We start from the raw sequence: 12,127 nt of genomic DNA, 5'->3' as shown, positions 1-12,127 counted from the left end.
TAAATATGAGTAGTTAAAAACTGTATTCAAGAATTATATTTTAAGAGACCTTCTTAATGAATAACATAAAATTGAGAATTTCTCTTATTCCCAATTAAGAAATTTTTCTTCAAAAATATAGTTTTTCTATATAATTTTTGTTCTTCCAATTTCATTTAATGTTTAGATATTTTATAAGCATTTAAAACGATAATTAAGCATTTTTTTCCCTTTATTAATATAAAAATTGATATAAAGTAATACATGAAATGTATGAATTTCTTCTGAAAAAATGATTAAAATAATACAAATTGTTCAAAAAAGTCTGCTTAATTTTCTTTTCTGTTTAATTTTGAATGTCTTATTCATTTATGCATAGCTGTCAAGAGTTTTCTATTATTTTTATTAAAATGGTTTTTTACACGTCTGAATTTTATTTCTGAGAAGGATATTTACATTTTATGATGATTATAAAGATACATTTAACAGAGGCGAAAATTTAATTCAAAAAGGCATTGTAGATTTCAGAAAGAATCAACAACAAACTTTTATTTTAGCTGAATTTCATGAAAAATAGCGTTGCATTATTTTATTTTAGTTGTATCTTCTAGTTTCTTTTTCTATTTTCTACCCATATTTTGAAAATTGCTACAATTTATTGTCATCAAAATAAGCGCATCAAAAGGATGTTTCATAAAAATAACTAAAATAAATCTAGGGTATAAATTCAATTTCCTACCAAAATAAGTATTTATCTTTTTAAAAAATTTAGAAAATAATAAAATTTCTCCTTGAATCACAGCATTTCAAAAACTAATTTAAAAAAAAATCTTTAAGCTAAAATTCCAAAAATAATAATAAATCAAAACCATAAAAACCCTCCTAAGTTCGGTAAATAATGCATTTTAAAAGGTACATTACAATAGTAGTTGGCCATTACAACTTTTTTTTTGTAATATATGTCTTGCTTTCTTTCTAACAGTTATTTTTTTTATTTATTTTTAAATCTTTTTGCAAAATTAAGCATTTCACACGTTTTCTATTCTTAAAGGAAATATTCTTGTAACTAATAAATATCAGTTCTAACAAAATAAACGAAATAAAAAGAGAAAAAAAACTTTTAAAATATTATTGATGTTATTTTATCGTTAGTGCATCGGAGTGTTTTTCAATTTACGGGAAGCAAGCTAAATGATTAAGTAATCTTACTTAAGCAACTTTAAACTTAAACATACTTTAGGATAGAAAATTTCTGCACTTTCTTTAAAATTCTAAAAAATTCAATTTTCTCTTCTGAGCATCAGCTGAAAACCCCTCTTTAGGAAAAATACAGAATAGTGAATTATGAAAAATGAATCTGTTAAGTACATAATATGATTAAAACAATAGAATGTCTGAAGGAAATTTTTCTTGTTCTAGCTCTAATTCCAAGTTTTTTCAATATTTTTTTTTATTTTCTTTCAATAATTATAATATTTTTCCTTATTCTGTAGAAGAAAGAAAGTTGTAAATTTAAGAGACATTCTTTTGATTTATATTATATTTTTCAAAATAAATGCTTTTAAATTACGTTTAAAACATCCATATATTTAAATCCTACTGCGCTTTAAATGCAAGCCTATAATGCACTTATCAATAAGCATTTGTGAATGATATATTCATACACGCCAATTTTAATAGTATATTAAAAAATGTATTCTACCATTAAGTAATACATTCATCTTTTTCAGTAGAGTTCAAATGCTTGCATTTAAACTTAGACGATTATTGGTTCAAAAGGGGTCGATTCAACACGATAGTTTTTAAATCTTGAAACCTTAAATAACACATTTATTTTTAAAAAATGCTTTCTGAATAGAACTTTTTTGAATAGATAAATATTAAATTTTAAATGAAATTTTCGAGTATTATTGGAAGATATCAATATATTAATAAAGATTGATCGTGTTGAATCGATTCGTTTTGAATAGATAATCACTAAATATTAAAAGTAAATATGATATTACAGGGCTAGGATTTTGAAATTCACTACATTATTACAAAGAGCTTGGATATTATACTTAGTGTTCTCTAGTGAATTTCAACATCATATTAATTTATTATTATTCGCAATTTGTGCATATTTGATACATATTTAATTTTCAACATTCATTTGGTTTCATATCTAGGACAGCAGCATGAATTTATAAAATATTTTACGTAATAAATAAAATCATAAACCTTTGATTTCCTTTCCTTTTTTTTTGTCTTATAAATTTTTTTTCAATACATTTAATATACAATAACTACTGTTAATCCCTTCAAATAGTTTAACTGGATTTTAATTTATGAAGAGCCTTCTTGTCAAATATTTAAGTTTAGCATTTGAATAAGTTTCATTTTTTTTCCTGCGACGCATTTATAAAGTTGTTGTTACGAAACAAAGAAATCTAATTAATAAATTAGGGCACCTTTTATTTTCATAGCTCTTGAAAACCCATGGTCTTTATAATAAAACCTTTTATAGGAATCAGAATTGCAAGAGATTTTCAATGAAGGGTACTTTAATCATCTTTCAACGATTTGAAGCCTACAAAAATGTATTATGCTTACTCATGATTTTTATAAATTTTAACAGAAAAAAAAATTAAATGAAGTTAACATTTCAGAATTTTTGTAAAAAAAGTCGAATGCATTGAAGTGTAAAAAGAATTTTTTTAAAGAAGGTTCCTGGTTTTCCCTAAGTAGAGAAGTTGATAATTTAAAAGACTTACTGCTCTTGCTCGGAAAAATTTCTTATGTCAACTCTAAACATATGAAGGGAAAACAAGCTACTTTTAAATTATTGAATAAAGCCGAGTAGATGAGCTTAGTGAAGTATTTATCAAAATCTATTTTGAATAAATATATTAGACACTTTTTACAATTTTTATAAACAGTGTTTGCGACGAATTGGAATTTTAAAATTGCATGAGCCTGCCTAATAATTCCTTGCTTGGGAATAAATATATTTGAATTTCACTTCAAACTCATCTTTAAAATATTTTAATCTTTGAGAATGTGAATATAAAATACTGAGTTTCTTTATGTGTTGGAGAAGATAAAAATTTGAAAAAAAACATACCAGAGAATTTTCTTTATCTTTCTCACTGTTTTAAATGAATAAAAATCTCCTTTAAGAATATTAATGCTCAGACAACATAATATGGCTTGATTAAAATAGATTTAAGAATACCTCACAAAAATATTCAACAAAATATTTGAGTATTTCAAATGAAATATAGATAGATAATAGTATTGAATTCATATTATTTTAGTTTAAACAACGAATGATATACGCCAATGATTACTTCAGAGATCTCAGAAGAATTGCAACTATGAAATAATTTATAATTATAATTCATGTGCGATTTTTAAAAGCAGTCTAGACAGAGATTTATCGCAAAGAAAATAATTGTAACTTTTTAAATGAAATTCGTTCGCCATTTTTTGTTTAGAAGTCTGCGAACATAGCATTCTATTTCAATGCTGATTAATAATAGTTATCTTAAAGAGACTATAAATATGAACAATCATAAGCATTTTTCTTGCTTATGATTGAATATTTTAGAAATATTACTACTTTCTCTTGTTGTATCATAAGTTGGTTATATAGTAAGATAATCAGAGGTTTGAAAATCATTTTTTTTCCATTTGTATTTAAATATCCATATGAAATATTTAAAAAATTCAATTTTTGTTACGATGCTTTTATTTATATTATGCAAATTCTTGAATAATGTCTAAAATATTTTCATTCTGGTTTTTCACTAAAATTATGTTATAGGAATTAAAAGAAAAGAATAAATCCAAATATGAGCTGAATGAAAGGCAAATGAAATGAGATGTTGCAAATCTATGTATTAGTGAAGTGCAATAAAGAGATTTATGAGGTAATCAGATATATAGGGCAATAAAAATTTCTACTATACTTACAATGGTCTTAAAAATCACAATAAAATAAAAATATGAAAAGGAAATTTGTTAGTAAATATCAAAGAATGGAAATACACTTTTAAAAAGAAAAACATTTCTTTTTAACTATAAATTCGAACTGTTATATTCTTCAAAGAGGAATAATTTTTAAAGAAATCGGAGGAGAAATCATGAAAATATTTTGAGCTTTTATCTCGAAATACATAAATGTTACAAATCCAAATGGGGTTTGTTATATTTAATGAACTTAATTACAATTACTAATTTTTTTTTAGTTTTAAAAATATTTGCAACTATATTTACGGATATTTGCTTTAAATAAAATATTCAATGCAATATATAAATCAAATGTTGCTGTTCAGAAAGTATTATAAATAGTCCGAAGATTCAAATTTATTTTTGAATCGGAATTTGATTAACTCTCTCATGGAAATATTTTGTTTAATTTTGTTGAAACGTATTCCATGTATGATGTCCACTTAATAAATGATTTCACACATCAGACGTAATCAAATATGACAGTTTTCTTTTCAAAATTTAGATTGTTTGATTATTAGAGGTAAAATTCTTGTATTCATTGAATAAAGTATCAAGCATAACTCGACATATGCAAAAAATGAGAATATGACTATAAAAGAATTTCAAAACTTTAATCAAAGTGATGATATATAAATTCGTTTTATTTTTTAAAAAAAATATATATTTAACTATACCAAAAATATTACTTCTAAATTTATTGCAATGCGGATGTATCCGAGTTCAATAAATAAGATAAGATTTTTTTTTTAATTTCAAATATGCGTTATTATATCGGGTGCAGTAAAAAATTGTTAGAATAATTCGAATATATATGAAAATGCCATCAATATCAAATGAATTTTTTGAGTTTTAAAATGGTTTAAACATACTTTTTCCGCAATAATATGCTCTGGCGTTTTATGATGGGAAAGGTTGAAAATTTTGGGATTTATTAGAAACCTCCTAATGTTTAAAAAATAACAATATACTAACTTTGGTTATTTTGGGTCTATAGAGTATTAGGTCTACCTATAGAATATTTGGAAAGATTTTTTGTATAAAATAAGCTATATATCGTAATTCAGGGTCAATATTTATTCTGTAAATGTCTAAAGGTTATAGCTAATAAAGGGGCTATAGCGAGCTGTATTTACACCTTTCCATTTCAAATGTAACATGACGCATCATATTGGCAAATTATGTTTATTCTAACTTCTCTTCTAAGATAGCCAATTTTGTAGTCTCTCAGAACTCAATATCCTTCTAAGTAATGACCTGAATTAACTAAACATAGCTGATATAACTCTCCGACTCTTTATGCACCTGTTTATTAGCTCACTTATTGTAGTATGACTAAACTAATTATTAACATAAAAACAATTCACACAAATCCATAAAAGTACACATAACAGTACAAAAAAAAATTAAATTACATATTTAATAATGGTAAAAAGAACCTGCCGCTTTTGTCTAATTTATTCAATGGAGGCACCTTAAATTTCAAAAAAAAATATTAGCAAAAATCGTATAGCATATATTAAAATATTTTGATTTAAATTTTAAAATATGTAGAATCACGAACATAAAAGTTTCAAATAAAATTCAGTAGAAAATAATCGATTTCTTAGAATGCTTGAAAAAAAAAAAGATTTTTAGAAATTCCCCATCATTTTGAAATCAAATCATAAGACTTGTTTTTCTTAGAAAAGTTATTAATAATTAAGAGGGGAATTTTGCAAAACCTATTTAAAATTAAATATCGTTTATTATTCAGAGTAATATGAGAATTTCTCAAAAACTTCTACGGCAGCCAAAATTCGAAAACAAAGGGAAGAAAACTTTGAGGGAAGCGTGACCATGTAGCCGCTAAATGTAATAGATTTCATTCATTTGATAAAATTTTTTAAGCCAACTTCGCATTGTGAAATAAAATTAATAACACAAATGTTTAGAAATGTTATCATGCATTTTCTTCCATAATACAATTTCGAACATTTCATTTTGATGCATGGACCTGCTGAGAAAATTAATTCTTTCTCGATATAACATTTCCAATTCGTTGAAAATTTATAGTTCTTTTCTCAAAGAAAGGTATTTATGATGACTTTCAGATGAAATTGGCAGAATATTTATTATTTCGCAAATAGTAAGATGTAATTTGTATCCATCAGAAAGGAAATATTAAAATTAATTATTGTTCAAGCATATAACATTTACGGTAATCTCAATTTTTTTCTTATCCAAATTGGATACTTCGATACAAAATATTACACACAGCATGCTCTTAAAATTGAGCATATCACAAATATATTGTGAATGCTAAAAAATATATATAATTCACAAATTTCATATTTAACATTTTTTATCACAATAACTGCTTATCAATTTTAAAGCTTAATAACAAGATAAATTTTTACACAATCTCTAAAAGCTATTACAGTCAAAAGTAGAAAACTGTCTTAATTTCTGTTTTTAATATCTTTATGTCCATTGCAGAAAATAAAATCTTTTACAAATACACATTTAACAAACAATAATATTATCACAATGTGCATATTTTTAGAATATGCGTTTTTAACGAAAAAAAAAATTGCGAAACTAGATGACAAGCAATGTGGATTTAAAGGAGGAAGAATCACTTTAATAAGCTTGTAGGAAGTGTGGGATTTTATCTGGAATGCGAAACAAGAAAATGAGATGATATCTATGGCATTATTAGACATTAAAAGCCCTTTCAATAGAATAAAATCGGAAGATATTATTCATCTTCTGAAGAAAGGTTTCAAAGAAACATATTTTTCGATATCTTTAGAAGGACAAATTCGTAATTTTTACTATAATAGGACAATGCAATACCACAACATAGAAGTCCCTCGGTATTTGAGCTCCTTAATATCAAACGAGAATTCGAGGGACATAAGCAACTTGATGACGAATTCTTGAAGGTCTTTGCAGACAACTTTGTTATTCTTTAATATCATTTCATCCTATAAATTCACGGAAAAGAACAGAAATACTATAACTAAATTTGAAATATAGGCTAATAGATTTGATTAAAATTATAGTAAAACCAATCAAAATTTAACTTGCTTGGTTACAAAAAAGATACGTTCTTCCCAGAAATTCAGTTAAAGAAAAAAATTATGAACTCTTATGAATTTAAATACTTAAGAACTTTATTTGACAGTAAATTTTTCCTCATTCCACATTTGAATAATGTTCAACAATTAATTCCTTAAAATTTAGGAAAAATTCGGACGAATTGTAAGAATTTAAATAATGAGAACTGCCATTATAGAAAAAATGTATTTAACTACTCTTAAAAAGGTTTTTTTTTTCATGGAGTGGAAGTTTTAAACTAGTTTAAAACTATATTGTAAAATAATGTAAATTTAAATACATTCTCTCCTTAAGATTACCAAATCATAACAGACGGTACGAAATGAAGCATTACAAGTTATAAATGAATGCGTACCATTCGACATAAAAATAAAAACTTAGCATTATAAAGCGAACCGCAAGATTCACCATTTCAAATCTATTAAATTCAAGAATAATATCATAAATTTAAAATTTTAACTCAGGATTAAGAAATAAAAAGTTCAAAGAATGAATTGAACATATCTAGATATGAAGCTGATTTGCACATGTGGGTCAAAAATAGATGACAAAGTCGGCTGTAGCTTTGTAAATTTTACTGACAGAAACGAATTTGAAAAAGGAATATTTAGGCTGTTAGATAATTATTCGATCCTTATAGCTGAATCTCTGATCTTAAAATTTGCTGTAGAGTTTATAATCGAATAACAATGAATAAAAGTACATCCAAATCAGATTCAAAATCCATTCTTATGGTTATAGAAAATCTGAATAAGAAAAAAGAAGGTATTAAAAAGGAAAAAAAAAATATGAGAAAGAAATTAAATAACTTTGGATATAAGCCCACTTGGCCCAGTAGAAAGTGAGAGAGCCGATGAACTTGCAAATCTCATAATCAAAAACTACTCCTGGATTACAATTCTTTTTATTCTGAAGCTCAGTTTAAAACAAATTTAAAGAATAAAGCTGTGAATCTTTGGCAGGATATATGGTCTAACTCTATAAAAGATAAAGTTACAAGAGAATTTTTAGATAAAGTAAATCTGAAGAGATTAAAAGGTGAATTTTCCTTAATTAGATTTTTACTGGACAAACTTTCTTCAAAATTCAGCTGAAGAGATTCTTTTGTAACAGTGAAAAGAGCAAATGTGGAGTAGCAGAAAAAGAATTTAATCATCCTCTTTCGGAAAGCAGAATTGGCAAACATGGAAGCGAATCCTTGTATTTAGACTGCAAGTTTCCATTAGACGCCATCTTTTTGCGCTCAAATTTTCGAAATTTTCCAGGGTATGTTCCTAATTTTAATTTTAGAATTAAAATTAGGGGATTTACAGGGATGAATCAAAAAGATTCTTACATTAATTTAAACACTAAATATACAGCGAAAACTTCCATTGCTACAAATACCAACAAAATGCGACTAGGATTCAAAAATCTGAACTGATATTTCTTTCAAATCAAATATCACTATGACTTGAAAAACAGCATTTAGACATGCAATAAATTCTATTACATCACTTTCACAATTCGAATCATATAGAATTCGAGTTTCCTTCAGTTTTTTGGCTTAAAGAGACCGTTGCTACTATTTTTAGTTTGATATTCTTTTCTATTATAAGTCTGATATTCATTTGTTGAAGATATTCTTTATTTTCATTTATGTCAGCCTTTGAACTCATTCTTTTATTTTGCAAATCCTTAATTTTAATTAATTTTTAAGTAAAAATAAAAGGAAAGAAAAGAGAATCAAGATGAGAATTTGTCTCATCTTGAAATTTATTAGTTTTTGAATGGTAAGTTGCCTAACGTGGGTGAAATGTTGTTCCACTTTGACCACGATTTCATTTGAAGAAAGTAGAGGCACTTTTAATGCTAAACAGTATAGAGTTTTAAATTATCATTATGTCACTGCTATTAGTTTGAGATGATAGTGTCAAATATTTACATTCAAAAGTATGCACTCTAAATTTTCCTTTACAACCTTTATCTTCTACATTCAAAATTTATAAGAATGTTATATTCCATTTTGAACAAATTTATCCTCTGTACATGAATATCATAAGCATTAAGATAAAAAAGGTAATGTGACAGGGTTTAACTTCTCGATTCAAGAAATTATAGACTCGAAAAACTTATAATAATCCTGAATTAAATTTGACACTTATTTTAATTATTTTTATCTGAATAAAATGGTATATAAATATTTTTATACACAACTGATTTGGAGTATACTTCAGGGGGTTTTGAGCTTAAAAAGTCCATTTGACACATACAATATTCATTTTTACGAATTACTATTTAACTATTTTTTGTTTGCTTTAGTCTATCAATCATCGCATCAATAATAATATTTCATGGGGTATTTAGAGAAATAAAGTTGTAAAAAAATGTAAATAAAAGAACAAGCTTGAAATGAGTTTAAATGGCATAAGAAAGCTCAGGATATGCTCGAAAATAATAATAATAATTTTTTTTTAAAAGCTATCGAAAGCAAATATCATGCCTTTTACTGAAGCAAGAAAGTATTCCTAACAAATGACTGCCCTCTATAAGCACATACTCATCAGTGGTAAATCTGTTGGAATTTATTAAGTGAACCAAGTGATTTTTACCTGAAAGGTATAAGGTCCTTTGGGACTAAATATAATATTGATTTATTGATTTCTCTCTTATTCAGAAACTGAAAGTCAAAGATATTCGTGAATTTAATCGGGCTGTTGAAAATTAATTAGAAATGCAAATAATACATGCTTATTACGAAAACAAGATATATATTTATGCCATTTTTATAATAAGATTGAACTTTAGATAAATTCATCGTTTAAATAAATAAAAAAAAATCGAGAAAATTTTCGAAATTCTATCTCAAATTCGAAAATTTCCTCGATTTTTTTTTTTATTTTTATTTAAGGTTAATTATTTTTGCATGATATCTGCCGAGTATTTAAAAATAGTTTATTTAAAGATATATTTGTCTTGCTATTATTTTGGGAATTAATAGAGCCCACCAATAATAGTACCCAATATTTATGTCATAAATTAACGAACAACATTTTATTTTAATGTATTAAGTGAGTGTATTGAATTTGAGATAGAAATCCATCTTTTATTAGTATTAATTTACAACTGGTAAAAAATAAATATTTATTTGTTAAGTTTAATGGCATATATATTGATATACAATGATATAAAGTGGAATCATAAATGTCTATTATTCACAGCTTCTTTAAGATAATTTCGGATTAATTTTCTATAACTTTCCACTTCCTTGTATTTTTATTATTATCATTATTATTATTATTATTATTATTTCATAGCATTTGTCTGAGTTTAGAAGCAAAAAATTTCTCTGAGAACAAAGCATAAAGGACTAAAGAAAACCACCTTCCGGTTTTTGCTCTTGCTCATCTATCTTTCCCCTTCTACCATTAACCAGGAAGTTGTAAAGGATTTCGTGTCAAACGTCTCCACCAATCAAATGCAATTGAATGACCATTACTCTCTATAAGACTTCTATTATTGGTCGAAGCACGGAAACAGCTAATTCATACCACCATATCGGACAAATTTACTAAAATTGAGAGAAGACACGCTAGCCTCTTCACATCTCTCTTTGCAAAAAAAGTAAGCTTCAATTTCTTAGATAATTGCTATGAGTTATTAAAGGGTAATTTCAGCTGGTTAAAAGATAAAAAAAAATAATTTGAGAAAAAAATATTAATATTATGAGAAAATAATTTCTTTATATTGAGTTTATCTTTAATCTTGAAATTTTAAAAGTAGCCTTATGAAAATATCTTTAAAGGAAACAAAATAAATTAAAAATAATTCAATTAAACTAAAAATAAGAAAATAGAATTAAGGTTTAAAAAGCGAATACAAAATAAATCTCCTAAATTGGTGAGAATAATGCTGAAATGTGAAGTATAATTTAAATTAAAAAAGGGACCAAAAACATCTTATGTGAAACTTGAATTTAAAACACGAACACTAACCTTTTAACTAGCAACATATCTTTTCCAATACAAATTTATGAACATTGATTTATTTTTCTTTAGAAAGCAGGAAAAAGAAAAAGGAGAAAAAAGAATGCATTTTAAATTACTCTTAGAAAGTCATGTGATGTACTTCAGACAAGCCGATGCAATAAATCTAGACTGAACTTTGGGGGGAAAAAACTTTTTGAAACATGGAGGGAAAAAAAAAGCTCTTCTCTCTTCGGCTAGCTTTATAAATTTATTTAAGATCTTAGGTTTAGAAATTTACTTCCTGCATCTCATTACTTATTCTCACCTTCTTTGCTTTACTATTGATAATTGTTTCATCTGAAATAGCTTAAAAATCTGTATGTTTGTTTAAGCATATATTTCATGCTAATAACGATTTTTTTTAAAAAAATTATGTGTGCAATATATTTGCAAAATTATTTTTTATAATTAGAGACATTTTACGAAAAAAGAAAATCAATGAGGAAAACGAAAGTTTTCTATGTTTATCATAAATTCATTGAAAATTAGAGTTTTAATTGTTCTTAAGTATTTTTTGTGAAATATTATCCAAAAGTGGATAGCAAATTTATGATTATGAAATTAGACTATCAAATTCTTTCTCTAGTTAGAAATCCCGACTGTGATTTTGAAAACAAATTGAGGGTATATATTATCAACTAAAACATTAATAAGCACCTTTATTATATGAAAAATATATTGAATTTATTTGTGCCAAATTTGCTTAGTGGAACGAAAAATTTTAACAATAATCTATTTTTTGAAATATTTATCTTATCAAAACAGTTTAGAAAGTTAAGGTGGACATTCTGTGCAGATTTGCATTCATTCTGTAAAAAGGGATGGATTTAGATAAAGCAAAAATCACCAATAAATTAGACAAATTAAAGTAGTCAATAGAAGCTAGTGACTAGGAAATCACCAAATTAGCAAATAACGCTCTATAAAAATAAATTAAAAGCTCTAGTATTATCGTCATTTATTATTGCTGATAAAAAATAAGCATAAAACGTGCAGTAATTCTTCAGTTTCATTCTAGTTTAAATAAAAGTATTAATTCAGCAGATACT

The sequence above is a fragment of the Argiope bruennichi genome, chromosome 1, assembly GCF_947563725.1.
Source record: "Argiope bruennichi chromosome 1, qqArgBrue1.1, whole genome shotgun sequence".
In the NCBI taxonomy this organism is placed as follows: domain Eukaryota; kingdom Metazoa; phylum Arthropoda; class Arachnida; order Araneae; family Araneidae; genus Argiope; species Argiope bruennichi.
The sequence above is the reverse complement of the archived record's forward strand: the minus strand, read 5'-3'. Positions refer to the sequence as shown.